Raw genomic sequence first — 17,676 nt, forward strand, 5'->3', positions numbered from 1 at the left:
TGAATGTGTGAATTTGACTGTGCTCAGGGTGTGAAAGGAGATGTCTTGAAGGGCTCATCTTGGCTAATATCTAAACCTATTGACCAGCCCAGTTATTCCTGCAGGGTTTAAATTGGGAAGCTCAAACTCTTCTCTTCCTGGGGATCTCTGAGTTTCACAGGAGGGTCTATGAATCAGCACACAGTAAAAGATCTGTGACTCTGAGTTTGAAACCCCAATTCCCTTGCGAGATGTGGATGTAATATTTACTGGTGTCTGGCAGGGGGATTGGTAAAATACCCATGTGCTCTGTGAGTGCAAATGCTCATTATGTACAGCAGCCCTAGTCAGCTTCTATTCAAATAATAGAGTCCTAGGACTCGAAGGAATCCTTAAAGATTGCCCTGCTTCTGGATATATTGGACTTATATCCTTTTCACTCATTTTTTCACTCATTACTTTCCCTTCCTCCCTTCCTCTCTTCCTTCCTTCCTTCCTTCCTTCAAGGCAGCTCTAGTTGAGACTATGGATTCCCAAGCTAGTCTATCTAGGTATAAACTCCACTTTCCATTTACTAGCTGTGTGCCCTTGGGCAAATGACCTAACCTTTCTATACTCAATTTTCTCATGTGTAAAATAGGGAGAATAATAGTACCTACATCATAGGGTTAGTGTGAGGATTCAGTGGGTTAATATGTATGTATAGCACAGGTTCTATAACAATTCTAGCTCAGTCAATGCAAATTCATTCGTTCACCTAAGACCTACTGAGTTATTACAATGGAGCAGGGAGTGTGCTAGGTCTGGGGGCCTTGCATTAATGAGAAAACTGATCTCTGCCCTCATAGAGTCTACCATCTAGAGGTAGGCAATAAACAATACAAGTAATACAATAAACAATGACATGACAATAAACAAGTAAACAGGTGAAATAATTACAAATTGGGGTAGAGCCTCTGAAGGAATCAACAGTGTGGTCAGATGGAGAACAATGAGGGAGGTGTGCTCTTCAGCTACTGCATGGTGCAGGCAAGCCTTTTTGAAGAGGTGACATTGACCTGCGATCCACGGGTCAAGCATGGGAAGGGCCGAAGGGAAAACTTGCCTGGCAGAGGGAATCACTGGTGCAGAGTCGGGAGCTGGGAAGGTACTTGTGTCAGAGCCAGTGCGGCTGGAGCAAAGCGGGCAAGAGGATGAGTGTGGGGTCGGATAAGGTTGGAGAGCTGAGCGAGATCCCGTCACACAGGGGCTCTTGAGGAGGCAAGGGGTGCAATTTGATTTCAGCTTTTAAAAAGCTCATTTTTGCTGTCGCCTGGAGAACAGACTGCAGAGGGGTCTATCAGGCAGTTCTTAGGGTAAACAACAGAATCCACTCTGGTTTAAGCAGAAAAGAGATTTTTAAAAATGATGTGAGGTCACTCTCAAAGTTATTGGAGAGGACCAGACTTGAAACTAAGCTTCCAAGAGCAGCCCCCAAAACGATGCCTGCAAAGGGGCCTGATGCTTAAATCCCTGTGCAGCTGACGCTGAGCACCACATGCTCCGAGCACAGCTTGCCACCAGGGTCCCAGCTCGACTGGCAGCTTCTGGGCCACTGCTGCTGCTGTTCTGGCCACAGGCAGTCGGGGGTCTCTGCCATCTACACCAGCAAACCCAGAGCTTTGGGACTCAGTGCGTGAGGAGCAGCCGGTGCATGGGTTCTGGGTCACACGCCCACAAGGGGGCCTGGGAATTTGCGTTCTGTATTCTAAAACATTGAGCAGGTGGGACTCACGTGAGGGCAATTCTTTATTCCAAGAGGGCAGCCAAGAATACGTCATATTACCAGAACACGACAGCAGCCCATGTTGGCAGGGCAGGATACTTGGATCCGGTTGGGAAGCGGTTACAGTCACGAGGGCAAGAGCCAACGGAGTTGGGACTAGCTCAGTGCCTGGAGCTAGGCAAGGAGCAGCAGGTGGTCTTGAGAAGTGATTTGGAGGTCACAGCTGTAGGACTTGTTAATGGCTTGGATGTGGGGGAAGAGGGAGGGAAAAATCAAGGATGAATGCTGAGGTGCTGGTCTCTAGTCTATAGATATTTTGACCGTATTTTTCTATGGAAAAATAAAGATACCTCACCCAGCAACAAGACGGGGTTTTGAAATTAAACAATTCCTGGGAAACTGAGGACATTATCAGATCTATCTGCCTGTTCCTCAGAAGTGGATCTGTTATCCAGAATATTCTTCTGCATCTACTTTCTTTGTATGTCTCAATTATCCCCAGATACCTTGTGAATGAGTATCTGGAAGGAACTGATAACCTGGGTCATCATGTTAGCTCTTGAGCTCCCCCTTCCCCTCCATTGTCTCCTCTAAATGGGCTTCCAGGTGGTGAAATGGACTGATTTGAGTTTCAGCTCCTCTGTGACAGAAGTGCTAACAGGCTGTGAAACAGTTGAGAGGCAGGCTGAAGGAGGTGGCAGGAGAGACCCCGTCCTTCCTGCAGGAAGTGGGACTCAGAGGCTCACCCAGCCTGTGGTCCGTGTCAGGTCCTTTGTACATAGCCCTTAATGGGGATGACGGTGCATGGATTTGGTGAGGGACATGCAAAGCCATGAGCCTGAGGGCTCCTGGGTCTGCCTTTGGCTCATATAGAAACACAGTCCAAAGAGTAACTCAGTCCTACACACCATGGGTAAACAAAATCTGCTTTGCTGCATTGGAGGTTTGAGTCAGTCAAGGATGAGAAAACAAGTTAGATGCAGAGAAAGGACCAGAAATCCCCTAGATTCTAGTGAGTCTAGGCTTGTGTCTTGATGACTTCTCCTCCCAGGGTGTCTGCAGTCTTAAAAAGACCAAAGGAACAGTCAGTGTAGTCCCGGAGTCCTGGGGCTCCAAGGTTGTTCTAGAAACATCTTTGTTACCACCCATTAATTCACACCGTGGAGATGGGTGTCTCCTCCCCTGCCCCCCACCATGAGGGTTGGGCTTGCTTTGGGGTTGGCTTCTCACCAGTCTCATGTACATGGTGGCTTTACCACATCACCTTGACTGGGCTCACCCATGTTTCCCAGAATCCCCATCCCTGTATGTTCCCGGTGATTCAATCAATCATGCCTATGTGATGAAATCCCAAATCTCTGCACAAAAAAGCCTGGTAGAGCTTCCTGGTTGGTGAAAACATAGCTGTGCCAGGATTCACGTTGATGATGGAACACATAGATGATGCCCTGATTCCCGGGGAGAGGACAGGGAGGCTCCATGTTCGGGACCCTCCCAAACCTCACCCTATGTGTCTCTTCCTTTGGCTGGTCCTGATCTGTGTCCTTTACAACAGAACCGTAATCATAAGTATAGCACTTTCCTGAGTTCTGTGAGTTGTTCTAGGGAATAATCAAACCAAAATGGGTCATGGGAACCCCTTGGTTTTGTGGCCAGACGTGCAGGCGGCCTGGGGACCCCACTTGGGGCTGGTGTCTGAAGTGGGGGCAGGTGTGTCTAGTGGCCCAGGTTTTCTGATTGGCCTCTGAGAGATACACGTGCCTCGTCTGCTAGTGCTCCCTGCCTCCTCTACCCAGGGTACTCTTTGCTATCCACCCAAACCCTCTGATCTACTCTTTTATCGCACACTTGTCATTTTCCAGTTCTCTGGGTGTCAGAGAAGGAATGATGCCAATCAGTGCTACAAACACTAAATGGGTGAATATTGCAATGGCGCTCCAAAAAAAGGACAAAGCCTTGGCAGATCGGGGCAGGCTGGAAGAAATGCAGCATTTATTGGCTTCAGAAGCTTGGGAGAGATTTCTATGACTAGAGATTGGGTGAGGTCTTAGCAAGAACCTTTCCTTCCTGAGAATTTTTCTGATACTTGCTACCCAAACCATACAACCCTGGGATTGTACGCAATTTTCCTCCTTGTTTGATTTCCCCTTGCTTTTAAAGATCTTTCTTCCCTAGACTGTCAGAGCAATAATAGCAGCTACCATTTGTAAAGAACCCACTCTGTGCCAGGCACTTGCCATACATTATCCCTAAAACTTGCAGTCCACAAGTTCGGATTATTAGCTGCACTTTGCAGATGGGAAAACTGAGGCTTATAAAGCCACATGCTTTGGGCACAGGACCGTACAAACAAGTATAAATGGCAGAGCTGTGATTCGAGCCCAGATCTCTCTGGCTCTGAAGTCCGTGCTTTGCCCTCACCTCCATCTAAGCTCTTTTAGTCTAGGGAGACACCTCTGCGTCCCCGGCACACAGCACCAGGTCTGGCAAGAGTTGCTTTACCTTTTTTGAAAAATAACTATATTTTGAAAAAAAAAAAAAAAAAGAGTTGCTTTACCTTGTATTTGGTGAATTCTCCTGCCCCACCATCTCCACCTCCTTAACTGGCCCCTTTTCTTCCCCGACACAGGGAGGTGGGGGAGGAGTGGGGGAGAAAGGCTTGCCTGGCCTGCCCCTGCTTCGAGCAGATCGCTGGGTATTTTTAGCAGCCTGGGAGGACTGCTAGTCAGAGGGGCTCAGGTTTTCAACTTGCCTTGTCAGCCCTGCCTGCCGAGTCCCCCGCGAAAGGTTTACGGTCAACTCGGAGCAGGTTTGCTGATGCAGCCACAATCAAGCACTCGGAGAGACCCAGCGCTGATTCCTTGCCCATCTCTATCCGTAACAGAAGATTTTTCAATTGAGTAGGTTCGTCTCATGCACGACCTTAGTTTTAAAATAGCTCTAGCCCAGCTCTGAGGATGGCACGAGGCCCCACACAGGGATTTGTACTCGAAGTCATGGAAATACATTTATTTTGCTTTCCTCTTTCTCCCTCTTTGAGAAATACTCACGCAGGAGTATTTCTCGCATGTCAGGAAAAAGACTCGCTCTGCAGTGAAGACAAAGAGTGGTGTATGGTGTTTGTAGAGAGAGGAGAGCTCCGTTTGGGCTCACCCGCAGGCTTCTCGGGACTAGATAATGAGGGGCTTCCTTAGCACTTGACCCTGGGAGTGTGAGCTGGAAACTTGCATCAATGGTGATCTTCCTGCAATTTCAACACTGGACGCGGGGTTGGCAGAGAGGTGTCGCTTTGCCAGTTTCAGTGTAATGGGAAAGATGAAACGTACCTGGGTGTGACTGAGCCCTACAGACAGCATGAAATCACAGCCTGAGCCTGTTCGTGGACAGAACAGCTGACCTGCAGAGATCAGTGCATAACCTCGTGCGTCATCATTTTGTACCTACTCAGGTGTGTCTACAGGATGAAGTCCTAGAAGTGGGGTTGCTGAGTGGCAGAATGTGTGTTAGTTTCCTATGGCTGCTTAGCCACAAACGAGTGGCTCAGGACAACACAGAATGTATTCTCTCACAGTTATGGGGGTCAGAAGTCCAAAATCAATTTCATCAGGCTAAAATCAAGGTGTTGGCAGGTCAGATTCCTTCTGCAGGCCAGAAAAATCATTTCCTTGCCTTTTTCAGCTTCTGGTGGCCACCTGTCTTCCTTGGCTTGTGGCCCCTTCCTCCATTTCCAAAGGACACTAATCTCTGCTCTGTCAGCACATCGCCTCCTCCTCTCTGATCTCCTGCCTCCCTCTTATAAGGACCCCTATGATTACATCAAACCCACCTGGATAACCTAGAATAATTTCCCCATCTCGGAATTCCTAACTTAATCTTAAATCCTTTTTGCCACATAAGGTAACACACATTCTGGGGATTACAATGTGGACCCTAGCATTCAGCCTCAAAGGGTCTGTACTTTTATACTCTTGACAAATTGTAAATTGCTCTCCATAAATGTGGTAACAATTTACCTCCTCACCATCACTATAAAGGCAAAACTATTTCTTATACCTTACCAGCACAGCTTTCTCAAACTGATCTTTGTAAACGTGATGATAAAAAGTCATACCCATTGTGGTTTTAATTAGCATGTATCTTATGAGTGAGATAGAGAATACGTTTATATGTTGAAGAGCCATTGTATTTCACCTTTGGTCCTCTGTCTTGTCACATCTTTTGCCCATCTTCCTTTGGGTTGTTGGCCTTTTTGGCCTTTGAGTTGAATTGCAAATGGTATTGTTATTATTAACCCCTTTTTACAGGTGAGGAGGTTGAAGCATAGAAACTTTAAACAGCTTGCTCAAGGCTTCGGGATGGTAAATGGCAGGGTGGGGATTGAAACCATCCTTGACTTTGAACTTTATCTATGTTGCAGTCTTATCAGCTGGCAGCTAAGCGTAGATTATTTCTCTGTCAAAGCACACATTAGGGATAACAAACAAAGAACAAAACAAAAAAACAAACAAAAACAAAAAAAACAAAAAAGAGGTTTCTCTTATGCTGGATGGTGCTATTGCAGTTTTCCAAGAGCTTTTATTTTTATTACCTCATTTTTACCTTCCTAGATACTATCATCCCATTTTATAGGTGAGGAAACTGAGGCTCGTAGAGACTTAGGAGCCTGGCCTCAGCCATATGACTGATGGGTATAAATCTAAGTTCAGAACCTGCTCTTAGCCCCAGCGCCTTTGTGCTATGCCATCAGCCATTTGTGGTTTAAGGCTTTTGTATACCACCTTCAAATTTTGTTACCCCCAAGTCCAACTATATAATCACTTCTTTTTTTTTTTTTAATTTTATTTATTTATTTATTTATTTATGGCTGTGTTGGGTCTTCGTTTCTGTGCGAGGGCTTTCTCTAGTTGCGGCAAGTGGGGGCCACTCTTCATCGCGGTGCGCGGGCCTCTCACTATCGCGGCCTCTCCCGTTGCGGAGCACAGGCTCCAGACGCACAGGCTCAGTAATTGTGGCTCACGGGCATAGTTGCTCCGCGGCATGTGGGATCCTCCCAGACCAGGGCCCGAACCCGTGTCCCCTGCATTGGCAGGCAGATTCTCAACCACTGTGCCACCAGGGAAGCCCTATAATCACTTCTTTACTATCATTTTAAAATTGACTCGTTTTCTAAAAATGTATCCCCATTCTAATCAGTAACAGTCTGATGTGCCCTATTTGTTCCTAATTCCACATATCTAAGAATTTCCATGTCCCACCTAAAACCCTCTCCTTGTTTCCCATAAGTGGTAAAAATACTGCACATTTTGGAAACACTGCATTACATTCATAAGACCTCATGGAAAATGACAGACCCTTATAACCATTGCCCTTTATTAAGCACCTACTAAATGTCAGATGCTTCATTTAATCCCTATAGCAACCCTAAGAGACTGGGTTTTCTCAGTTCATGGAACAGGAAATGGAGGCTCAGAGGTTAGTTGACTTACCCAAGGTCACACAACCAGCAAGTGGCAGAGCTGGGATTTGAGCCCAGGTCTTTCCGACTCAGAAACCCATGCATTTACCCCTGCACTGCCCCAGGTCCCCACAGCCTGGGCACTAGTTTGCTGATTGCAAAGTCTGTCCCCAGTTGGTGATCGCTGGCCAGGACCTCAGTCATCTCTGTAAGCTCTTTCACTGCGCACAGTTAGGATTTCTGAGGCAGCCCACCAAATGATTAAAGGGCCTTACTGGTACGCCCTCAATTGTTTTATGGGCATAACACCTCCACGAGGTGGGCAAAAACAATGAACCCATTTACAAGTGAGTAAAGTTGGAGAGGTTACGTGATTCCCTAAAGTCACCCAGTAAGTGAGCTGCAGAGCCAAGAAAAATAAATAATATTATTTCAGGAGACTCAAACTCAGTGAACCTAAGAGCTTCCCAGGGCCCCGTGGTGCTCAGGTCATCAGAAGGTGTTTCCCGGCCCTGACCCTTCAGAAGCAACGCTTCCTAACCAGTGCAGAGGTCGGGGTGCAGTGCTTACGTCTGGGAGTTATTCAGACTGTCTGTGTGAGCTCAGACCACCCAGAGCATTTTCTCACCGTTATTCCTTTCAGATCATAGCTAGCGTATGTTTTCCATCAAGAGAACGGCACTATGTATTTTGTAGTGGTAAAAATAATAGAGATTTTATTTAGTGGAACACTCCCAGGGTTACTGTGAAGATGAATGAATTAGCATTCCCAAAGCACTTTTGAATCCTAGACAGGCTGAAGTGGAGGGCAATTCTATTGTTGTTCATCCTAACAATAGTACAGGCAGACCCCAGAGATATTGCGGGTTTGGTTCCAGACCACCGCAATAAAGCAAATCACATGAATTTTTTGGTTTCCCAGTGCATATAAAAGTTATGTTTACACTATACTGTGGTCTGTTAAGTGTATACTAGCATTATGTCTCAAAACAATGTACATACCTTAAGTTAAAAATCCTTTATTACTCAAAAATGCTAACCATCATCTGAGCCTTCATCAAAGGTCATTGATCACAGATCACCGTAACAAATATAATAATAATGAAAAAGTCTGAAATATTTCGAGCATTACCAAAATGTGACACAGAGACAGGAGGTGAGCAAATGCTGTTGAAAAAATGGTGCCGATAGACTTGCTTGACGCAGGGTTGCCACAAACCTTCCATTTGTAAAAAATGCAATATCTGCAAAGCATAATAAAATGAGGTATGCCTTTAATTGATTGGCGGGGCCCGGGCGGGGGTGGAGGGAGTATTTCCTTCATAACCTTTTGATTCTGCTATGAAAAACTGGTTGAACAAAAGGTTGTTATTCCCATGGGTATAAAGATAATTCATAGCTTCCGATCTCCACTTCAGCCATTTCCCTGGTATTCTTAGCTATAGTTTTTCAGATTCTAGTGGCTGGTGTGACTGACACAGCAGAGTAAATTCCTTTGGGCTTACTTCTAGACTGCAAACTATCAAAAGGATGCTGTATATCCGAGACACAGCTGGTTTGGTTTTCAGACTTCGGGAGTTAAAAACTTATGTCCACACAAAACCCTGCACACAGATGTTTATAGCAGCTTCATTCATAATTGCCAAAAGTTGGAAGCAACCAAGATGCCCTTCACTAGGTGAATGGATAAATAAACTGTGGTCCATCCAGACAGTGGTCTATTATTAGCACTAAAAAGAAATGAGCTATCAAACCATGAAAAGGCATGGAGGAAAATTAAATGCATATTAGTAAGTGAAAGAAGCCAACCTGAAAAGGCTACATACTATATGATTCCAACTATATGACATTCTGGAAAAGGCAAAGCTGAGGAGACGGTGAAAAGATAGTGGTTGCCAGCGGTTGGGTGGGAGCAGGGAAGAATAGGCAGAGTGCAGAGGATTTTTAGGGCAGTGACACTGTTCTGTTTGATACATGTATGGCTGATGCATGTCATTATACATTAGTCAGAACCCATAGAATGTACAACACCAAGACTGAACCTGAATGTAAACTATGACTTTGAGTGATTATGATGTGTCAGTGTAGGTTCATCGATTGTACTGTAACAGATGTACCCCTCTGCTGGGGGATGTTGAGAATGAGGGAGGCTGCACATGTGTGGATATGTGGGAGGTATATGGGAACTCTCTGTACTTTCTGTTCAACATTGCTGTGAACCTGAAACTGCTCCAAAAATTAAAGTCTATTGGAAACAACACACACAAAAAACTCAGAGTATGTGTCCTGGAGATTTCCAGTTTATACATGGGAAAGCTGAGGGTAGACTTGGGCACGCAGTGGGCATCTGACTCCAGATCTGCTGACCTTGAGGTCGTTGTCCTTTCCACCATGCCCTACCTGCCAAGGAAAATGCCAGCATCACCCCATCCATGACCTGGTTGCCCACACTCCGAATGGAAGCCGCAAACACTAGCGTCTGTGGCCCCCATGAGCCACCCTCCCCAGAACCTCTTCCTCAAGCATTCTTGCTGTTGAAGCCAGACGGTGGCAATCGCCTCTTAATGGCAGTGGTGCCTGTTGGCCTGGATGGTAGTTGAAATCTTGTGTGCACGCTGACTGGGCATTAGGGGGTGTTTATGTTGTGCCTTGAGCAAAGGAAGGCATTACTCACACCAGCATCTGCTCCCAAGAAGTCTGAAAAGCTCACTTATTCAGCAGAGCACGATGGAAAAATGCAACCCTGAGCCAAAGGTCATCCTTTGGCTTGTTTGAATGTGGGGAACCAGGAGTCCTAACCCTTTCCTTTCATTCGCCCCAACTGTTGCTTGAAACTCTTCAATCTTAACTTGAACTCTATAAATATAAATACTTCCAGTTTTAAAAAAAGTATATAAAACTAACTTTTTTTTTTTCTTAGTAAAAACCTTTATACCAGGAAAGTCAGCCTCTTATATCTTTGAATGGATTAAGTTTCAATTTATAAAGTCAGATTAAAATGGGGGAGCCAGATTCCCACTCGCACAGGGTGTTTACTCTGCTCCTGGAAGCCCCAGGAGGAGGTCTGGCCCCTTAGCCGTTTCCTCTGACCAGCAGCTGATTCCTTTGATATCCCATCTTGTGTCCTGTCCAAAATAAATGATGGGAGCGATTCAGGCTCCAGTAGCATGGAGAGACCGTCTGCTGGGGCCATCTGATTCCTCAGCGGGCGGCGCTGCACAGCCCTGGGATGCGGTGGTCACCGAAGCGGATTTGTCGGCTGCGGGTTGGGGGGACCACCTTGCCCTTCACACAGGAAAACAGCCTACGAAGAGGGAGCGCTCTGCATAGTCTCAGGTTCCAGGCACTGGAACTTGTGCCAAGAACTCGCCTGGACCTCTGACCCTACAGGAAGCTGCCTCCTGTGTGATGGATCGCCACCAAGTTGCTGTGTGACCTTGGGCAAGGCACTTCCCCTCTCTGAGAATAATTTTCCTCATGTGTAAAAGAAAAGAGCATCATCATAATAATAGTTAATGAGTATATCCTAGGCACTCTCTTAGTACTCCCCTCTCAGAGGTCCTCTGTGACTGACATTATCATCCTTATTTTGCAGGCTAGGGATTGTGACTGAAGGAGGTTTGCCCACAGTCACAGAGCTGGTAACTGACACAGCCAGAATCTGGGCTCAATCCATCCGACTCCAGAGCCTACGCCATTAACCTCCCACGATACGATATCAAACACCTTCCGCACGGTCTCTGCGAATCCTCAAAGCAACCATAGGAGGCTGATGCTATCATTACCCACGTTTTATAGGCGAGCAAAGGTCTCGTAACATCTTTTCCACCTGTGAAAAAACTATTATTTTTAAGTTCAGAAGGCCAGTGACAGAAACATGAGTTTAGGAAGGTCAGCGCTCAGACTTCCTGTTGGCGGAGGAGAAGGGACAGAGGGCATAGAGTGAAGGGTAAATGAGAGGAGAGAAAGTGGCTCCTCAGCCAGGTCTGCAAAGCCCTTTCCAAGGGACCCCTCAGCGCTCCCAAATCATTGATTGCAACAACCCTGGGAGGTAGGTGCTGTCACCACCCACTTTTTACAAAGGAGGATGGGGAGAGAGAAAGATGCCCCAGGTTATAGAGCTCTTAAGTGGAGCCTTGGGGCTTGAGCCCAGGCCCCCCTGATTCCAAAGACCTAACTCTTGAGCTCTTTCCCATCCATCCTGCCTCCTGACACTGACCCCTGACCCTCTACTCTGTCCACCCGAGCCCTCCAGATTCTATAAACGCCCCACATACTTTCCAACACCTGTGCCTTTCACTGTGCAGGTTCCTCTGTCCAGAACGCCCCTTCTCCCTTTTGTCTGTTGGCCAGATTCCTTCACAGTTTTCTGATCAGGCCAGCTCTGGGCTCAACTCTTCTGAAGTCTTTCCTGAGACCCCTGGCAGATGGCACACCTCTCCATCTGTGTCCCCTGAGCTCTGTCATGGAAATGAGAGTGTTGGATGATGACGGTGGCTGTAATAATAATCATCGTTGTCGTAAAAACTGCGGCCTTTCTTGAGTCCTTACTGTGTGCCAGGCCGGGTGCTGAACATTCACACATACCTCATTCAACATGTTCCCATCACCTCTGTCTTTCTGAAGAGGAAACTGGGGCTCAGAGGAGTTAAGCACCTTTCCAAAGACCCCTCAACTAGTACACGCCCGCACCTGCGCTGTCATCAGCAGTAGGAGATGTGATGTTGGAAACAAGAGATTGGAAGGATGCAAGGAATGCGCCACAAGCCAAGGAACGTGGGCAGCCTCCAGAAGTGGAAAAAGGCAAGGAAACCCATCTCCCCTGAAGCCTCCAGAAGGAACCAGCCCTGCTGACACCTTGATTTCAGACTTCAGGCATCCAGAACATAAATTTGTGTTGCTATAAGCCACTAGGTTTGTGGCCATATGTTATAGTAGCAAGAGGAAACTCATAAGGCAGAAATGCTTTTCAAGAGAGGAGCTGACATTCTGTGCTCAGCACCTCAGCCAGGGCCCTGCTTACAGAAAAACATGCTTGTTCAATGCAGATGTGCAGGCTGGGTGTTATCCATGAGCAGGACTGTCAAAAGGTTTCAGTCCACCCCCCACCCCCTACCCCCATCTGGAATGTTGATCTCTGGAGTTCAGCCTGGCCTTTCTGTCCACCGTTCCGGGAGAACAAGCACAACACCCCCACCCCCTCTACCCGTCCTGTTCGAATGAATGGTTCTTTTCTATCTGTATAAGGGATTATTGTTCTAATTATTTGTGCATCTCTACGGAAACATTCCTTAAAAATACTATATGTCAACTTGAATTTTCCACCAGCAACGTCTTTGGAACATCTGTCTGTGACCATGGACTTGGTTTACATTGAGGGAGGAGGTACTTCCCTTTCGTCCACGCATCAGTGATAGATAAAGCAATGGAAAAGCCTCTGGGTGTCAGGAAGCCTGAGCTACGTCCGGCCCAGGCCTGCCCTTAACTTTCTCTGTGACCTTGGACAAGTCACTTCACCCCAAATCCGTGTACTTCAACTTTACTTCCTTACTTGTAAATTGTGTTGAAGTGAATAATCAAGAATACGCCTTTCTGTTCTAAGATTGTATGCTTCCATATCCTCTGCCAGTCAGAAACAGTGCTTTTCTATCTACCAGCCAGCCTTGTTGTCCATCACTGTCCCTTTGCACTCTGTGTCCAGGGATTACAAAGCTATTTACATTTTTCTGAATGTAGAGTAATAATATTAGTAATAATAATACCAATATCTGCTTCCCATTTGTTGCTACTCTGCTAAGCACTTTACATGCATTATCTCATTTAATCATCACTGCCCCAGGGGTAGATGTTTTTTTTCCCCTGTTTTACGTATGAGTAAAATTAGGCTCAGAGAAGTTAAGTAACTTTCCTGTGGTCACACAGTAAGTGGCAGAGCTGGCATTTAAGTGAGCTATCTGTTTTCAGAGCCAGCAGCACTCTTAACCACTTGTTCATAGACCACGAGGAACATGGTTAGGGCCCAATCAGCATTTGCAGAATGTTTGAATGAATGAACCTGAAAATCATTCCAAGAAGCAAAACAGTTATCACTTTTCCCTGCTTGGGGCTGAAGGTACTTCTTAGAGCAGCCAGCCTCCAGCTGAGCTTCCTGGGGGCACACATAGGAGCTTCCTGGTTGGTTTAGGGCATGCCCTGCCTTGGAGGTCAGACCCGCAGGAAAATGGCAAGGTCTGAAGCACAGGTTTGGATTGTCCCTTCGAAGCCAGAAACCCCAGGGGGAGGGTGTCCCAAATGAATACATTTTATTGCTTTTGCTTCAGCTGTTCATTTACAGCATGAATTTCTCAGGCTCACTCCGAACTTGTGTTATTAACCATGGAATTGGGTTAGTTATATAGAGAGAGACAACTTTATTCTGGAGTAGACCTGGAAAGAGTTTTAAGCCAGCCCTTGGCTCCCTGCCTTTCAGCCCAGCTGCTCCTGTCAGCAGCCCCTACCTGGTTTCTGAGTGAGAAGTCCAGGCAGGAATTCTTGGATGCTGTAATGAAGAATGAACGTACTTCCCTTATTCATTTCCCCGTCTGTGGCTAGTTAGGAAGCAAAGAGAAAACCTGAGCATTTCCCCGCTGTACATCCCAGAAAGTCTTTTCACAGAAGATCTTTGCTTAGAAGGTCTAATTCTGTTTAACAGAAGACAAGTCCTAGGCTCCTTCTAGGGCTGCCATGGTTAGTGGTCTGGGTCGTTTCCAGAAGGACACAGAGAAATGCCTCTTTAGAGGGGCTATGCTAGCCTCTTAGAATAGGTTCATCTTTTTGACCTTTTCTGAGAGCTTGCTGTGTACATGCTAATCACTTAGAACAGGAGTTCTCAGTGGGGGTGGCTTTGCCCCCAGGGGACAGTCGGCAATGTCTGGAGACATTTTTGGTTGTCACAACTGGTGGTGGGGTGATGGGGGATGTTACTGGTATCTAGTGGGGAGAGACCAGGGGTGCTGCTCCACATGCTACAATGCACAGGACAGCCCCCACCACAAAGAATCGTCTGGCCCCAAATGTCATTAGTGCTGAGGCTGAGGACTCCTAGCTTGGAGAAGACAGAGTGTGTTCTTCAAGGTAGGGGTGCGGGAAGGCCTCTGGAGAGGGACATTTGAGCAGAGACACAGAGGAGTGAAGGAAATCTGTGAGCAGAGGGGAGGCGCACTGCCTGGTGGGACTGGGGGTTTCAGTGTAAGTGCGAGGGAGCCTGGGGGTTCCCATCAGGACGGTGAGATGCTCTCACCCTGTGCTGGTGGGAGTTGGAGATACTTAGCAGGAAACACATGGTTTAGGTCCTTAGGAATTTGTAGTATCATCAGAATACGAATACAAGTACACATTATATTTAAGAGTCTGGAGACTGATAGTGACAGTAAGTCTATAGGTGCCTACAGCCATTTGCAAATAGTTTTGGGGATTCCATTCAGTCTTTGCGCACCTCTTAGCCATTTATTCAATAAATACTACTTAGCACCTATCAAGTACTAAGACCAGGGTAGGCACTGAGGCTTCGAAGATGCACCACAGGCAAGGAGGAGGAGAAAACCCAAGTTCTGGAGTCCAATAGGTTGCCTCCTGCCACTCACCAGCCGTGTGAACTTGGACAGGACATTTCTTTACCTCTCTGAGCTACAGGTACATCGTCTGAACACTAGAGGGAGTTGATAATGGCATCGACCTTCTGGCATTGTTGGGAGTGGGTAAGTCACTTAGCACCACGCCTAGTAAACAGGAAAGCCCCAGTTAATGGCACCAGTGATGAGATGCTATCCCTGTGGCCCGGGAACTCACAACCAGAGCAGAGCGCACCAGAGAGAACAGTTTACTGTCACTGTTTTATTGTTAAATCACATTTAAACTCATCTCTACTGCAGTGGATGCCCAAGATACACTGTCAAGTGAAAACAAAGTATATTGCAAGAATGCAGGCAAAGTACAGTCCCATTTATGTAAAAGAAGAAGTTTTACGTATCACACGTGACTGTGTAGTAGAGCAGGTTATGAACAACGTACATAAATACGCATATATTAGAGGACGATCTGGAAGGATACCGACCCAGCTGTTACCAGGAGCTAGTTACCTCTGCAGAGCAGGATCGGGGCTCGGAGATAACTTTCAGTTTGTGGCAGAGACAGTCATGCTCACTGCATAGCCCTGTGTTCACATCCGTTTCCTCGTCTCCATGTGGTTTGATAGGGGCTGAGTGACTAATCTGGCCACTGGAGTGAGTGTGTCTGTGTGTCCCTTCTGGGTGGAGGTATTTAGAAGCAGGTGGGAGTTTTTTACTTTACTCTCCCCTTTGCTGCAGTGACTCTGATTCCATGTGCTGAGGTTGGGGGAGTCCCCATTGTCCTGCATCAGACTTTGTATAATTGAGAAATGGACTCGTTAGGAGTGACTGAGATTTTGGGGCTGCAACATAGCATAGCACAGACTAGTTCACACCAGAAATGGCATCTACTTCTGTGCAGTTGGGTTTTTCCACATTAAGCATGCATTTTAAAAGTTAAAATTAAACTTTTCTCTGAAAAGGCTACATATTATACGATTCCAACTATATGACATTCTGGAAAAGGCAGAACTATGGAGAAAGTAAAAAGATGAGTGGTTGCCAGCAGTTGGGTTGAGAGGGATAAATAGGTGGAGCACAAAGCACTTTTCAGGGCAATGAAAATAGTCTGTATGATCCTGTAATGGTGGATACATGTCATTATACATTTGTCCAAACCCATAGAGTGTACGACACCAAGGGAGGACCCTCATGTCACCTATGGACTTGGGCAGTGATGGTGAGTCAGTGTAGGTTCATCGACTGTAAGAAATACCCCACTGGGACGGGAGGCGTGGATAGTGGGGAGGCTGTGTGTGTTGGTGGGGCGGGGCACATGGGAACTCTCTATACTGTCCACTCAGTTGTGCTGTGAACCTAAAACTGCTCCAAAAATGAAGTCTGTTTTTTAAAAAGTTAAACTTTCACTGTGGTACGGACAAGTCCTGTGACTTTAGAAACATACAAATTCCTGAAAACACCGATTATTATTAGGCTCAGGAATTAACCAGTCATGGGAAGTCTAGGGGTTCAGTGCCAATGTCAGTGGTGATCTACATCCTTGGGTGGAAGGCCAGTCATTTGGGGGAGCTTCCAATAGTTTGGGGACTCTACGGCTTAGGAAGGAAAAGGGGAGTGAAGACATTCAGGAGGATAACACTGAAAACAGGAGGCTTTGAAATGGAAGGCAAGTTTCTTTTTGTGAGGCTGAGTCTAGGAGCTCCGAGCTGCCTCTTTTCCTTTTAGTATCTTTATTCGGAATGAGACCAACAGGCCGGCCAATATCTATAAATAAACAGCCCATGATGATTTGTCCCTCCTGGTTACAATTGTCCAAACAAAGGAAAGTAGCCCGTTCCCGGATCTAAGCCCCCCTGGCCACACTGAAGCCTTGGCAGCACTTGAGTCCCCAGAAAGAGATTTTAGTGGTTGCTGTGCGAGAATCCTCAAAGGCGTTTCAGCTCCAGTCCCCGGCCACAATTTAAGGATGGAGTCAGCCAAACATTTGTGAGGCTAAGTGGGGGGAGAAAGAGCAGGAGGAAGGCATTTCTTAGCGCCCAGGGGACCCAAATGAGAAGCAGTCTTTCAGCAGTTTGATTTTGTTTTTTTTAAATCACTTTTGTGGTGCCACAAACTTGCCCTCTGATCTTGGCAAGGGGAGAACTTCTTGAGATAAGAATGCCAGGGCTGCCCTGCGGCTCCCGCACTTCCATTCAGCCCACTGTGTAACGCAGTCGGCTTCTGCCTCCCCGCCTCCCGAGACGCTGGGCTTCCGAAGCCAACAGCAGTGTCCCAGTTGGCAAACAGAGGGGCTCCTTCAACCCCGGTGGCTCTGACTGCGTCTTCCTCTTCCTGCTTCTACTTGCCGGCTACTCCTTGTGAGTTTCTCTTGCGGCTTGCAGTGAGTGTGGCCGTCTGTGCTCTTCCTTAGCTTTCTTCTTCCTTTTTTTTTTTTTCTTAGCTTTTTTCTTGTCTCAAAGTCTTTCTTCTTGCCTGCCTTCATATAGATTTCCTGCAGCAGGGCCTGAGACCTGTGCGGTCACACCGGGCCCCACTCTCAGAAGGACTCCGTGCTTGGTTTAATGTTTGGCTCTCACCGTCCTGAAGTTCTTAATACGTTTTGAACAAGGTGTTCTCATTTATATTTTGCAGTGAGCCTGGCAAATTACGTAGCCGGTCCTGCCTGCAGGTACTTTGTTTTAATACTTCCCCCAAAAAGTATGTGGGCAAGTGACTTAATTTCTCTGTGTCACAATTTTCTTGGGTTATTAAGAGAATTCAGTGACATCGCTCTCGGAAAGCGCTAAGTGCAGTGCCTGGCAGGCATACAGCAGGCACTCAACAAGTGCTGGTTAGGGTTATTATTGCTTCTGGCCTCTCTCCTCCCTTGA

The 17,676-nt window shown here is 46.7% G+C and overlaps 1 protein-coding gene across 3 annotated transcripts in view; it reads left to right on the forward strand.

The window, feature by feature from the left end:
• Positions 1–17,676, forward strand: part of SPRING1 (SREBF pathway regulator in golgi 1) — a 219,734-nt gene that overhangs the window by 80,374 nt on the left and 121,684 nt on the right. The window lies entirely within an intron of this gene.

Source organism: Balaenoptera musculus, chromosome 14 (assembly GCF_009873245.2).
Source record: "Balaenoptera musculus isolate JJ_BM4_2016_0621 chromosome 14, mBalMus1.pri.v3, whole genome shotgun sequence".
Lineage (NCBI taxonomy): Eukaryota > Metazoa > Chordata > Mammalia > Artiodactyla > Balaenopteridae > Balaenoptera > Balaenoptera musculus.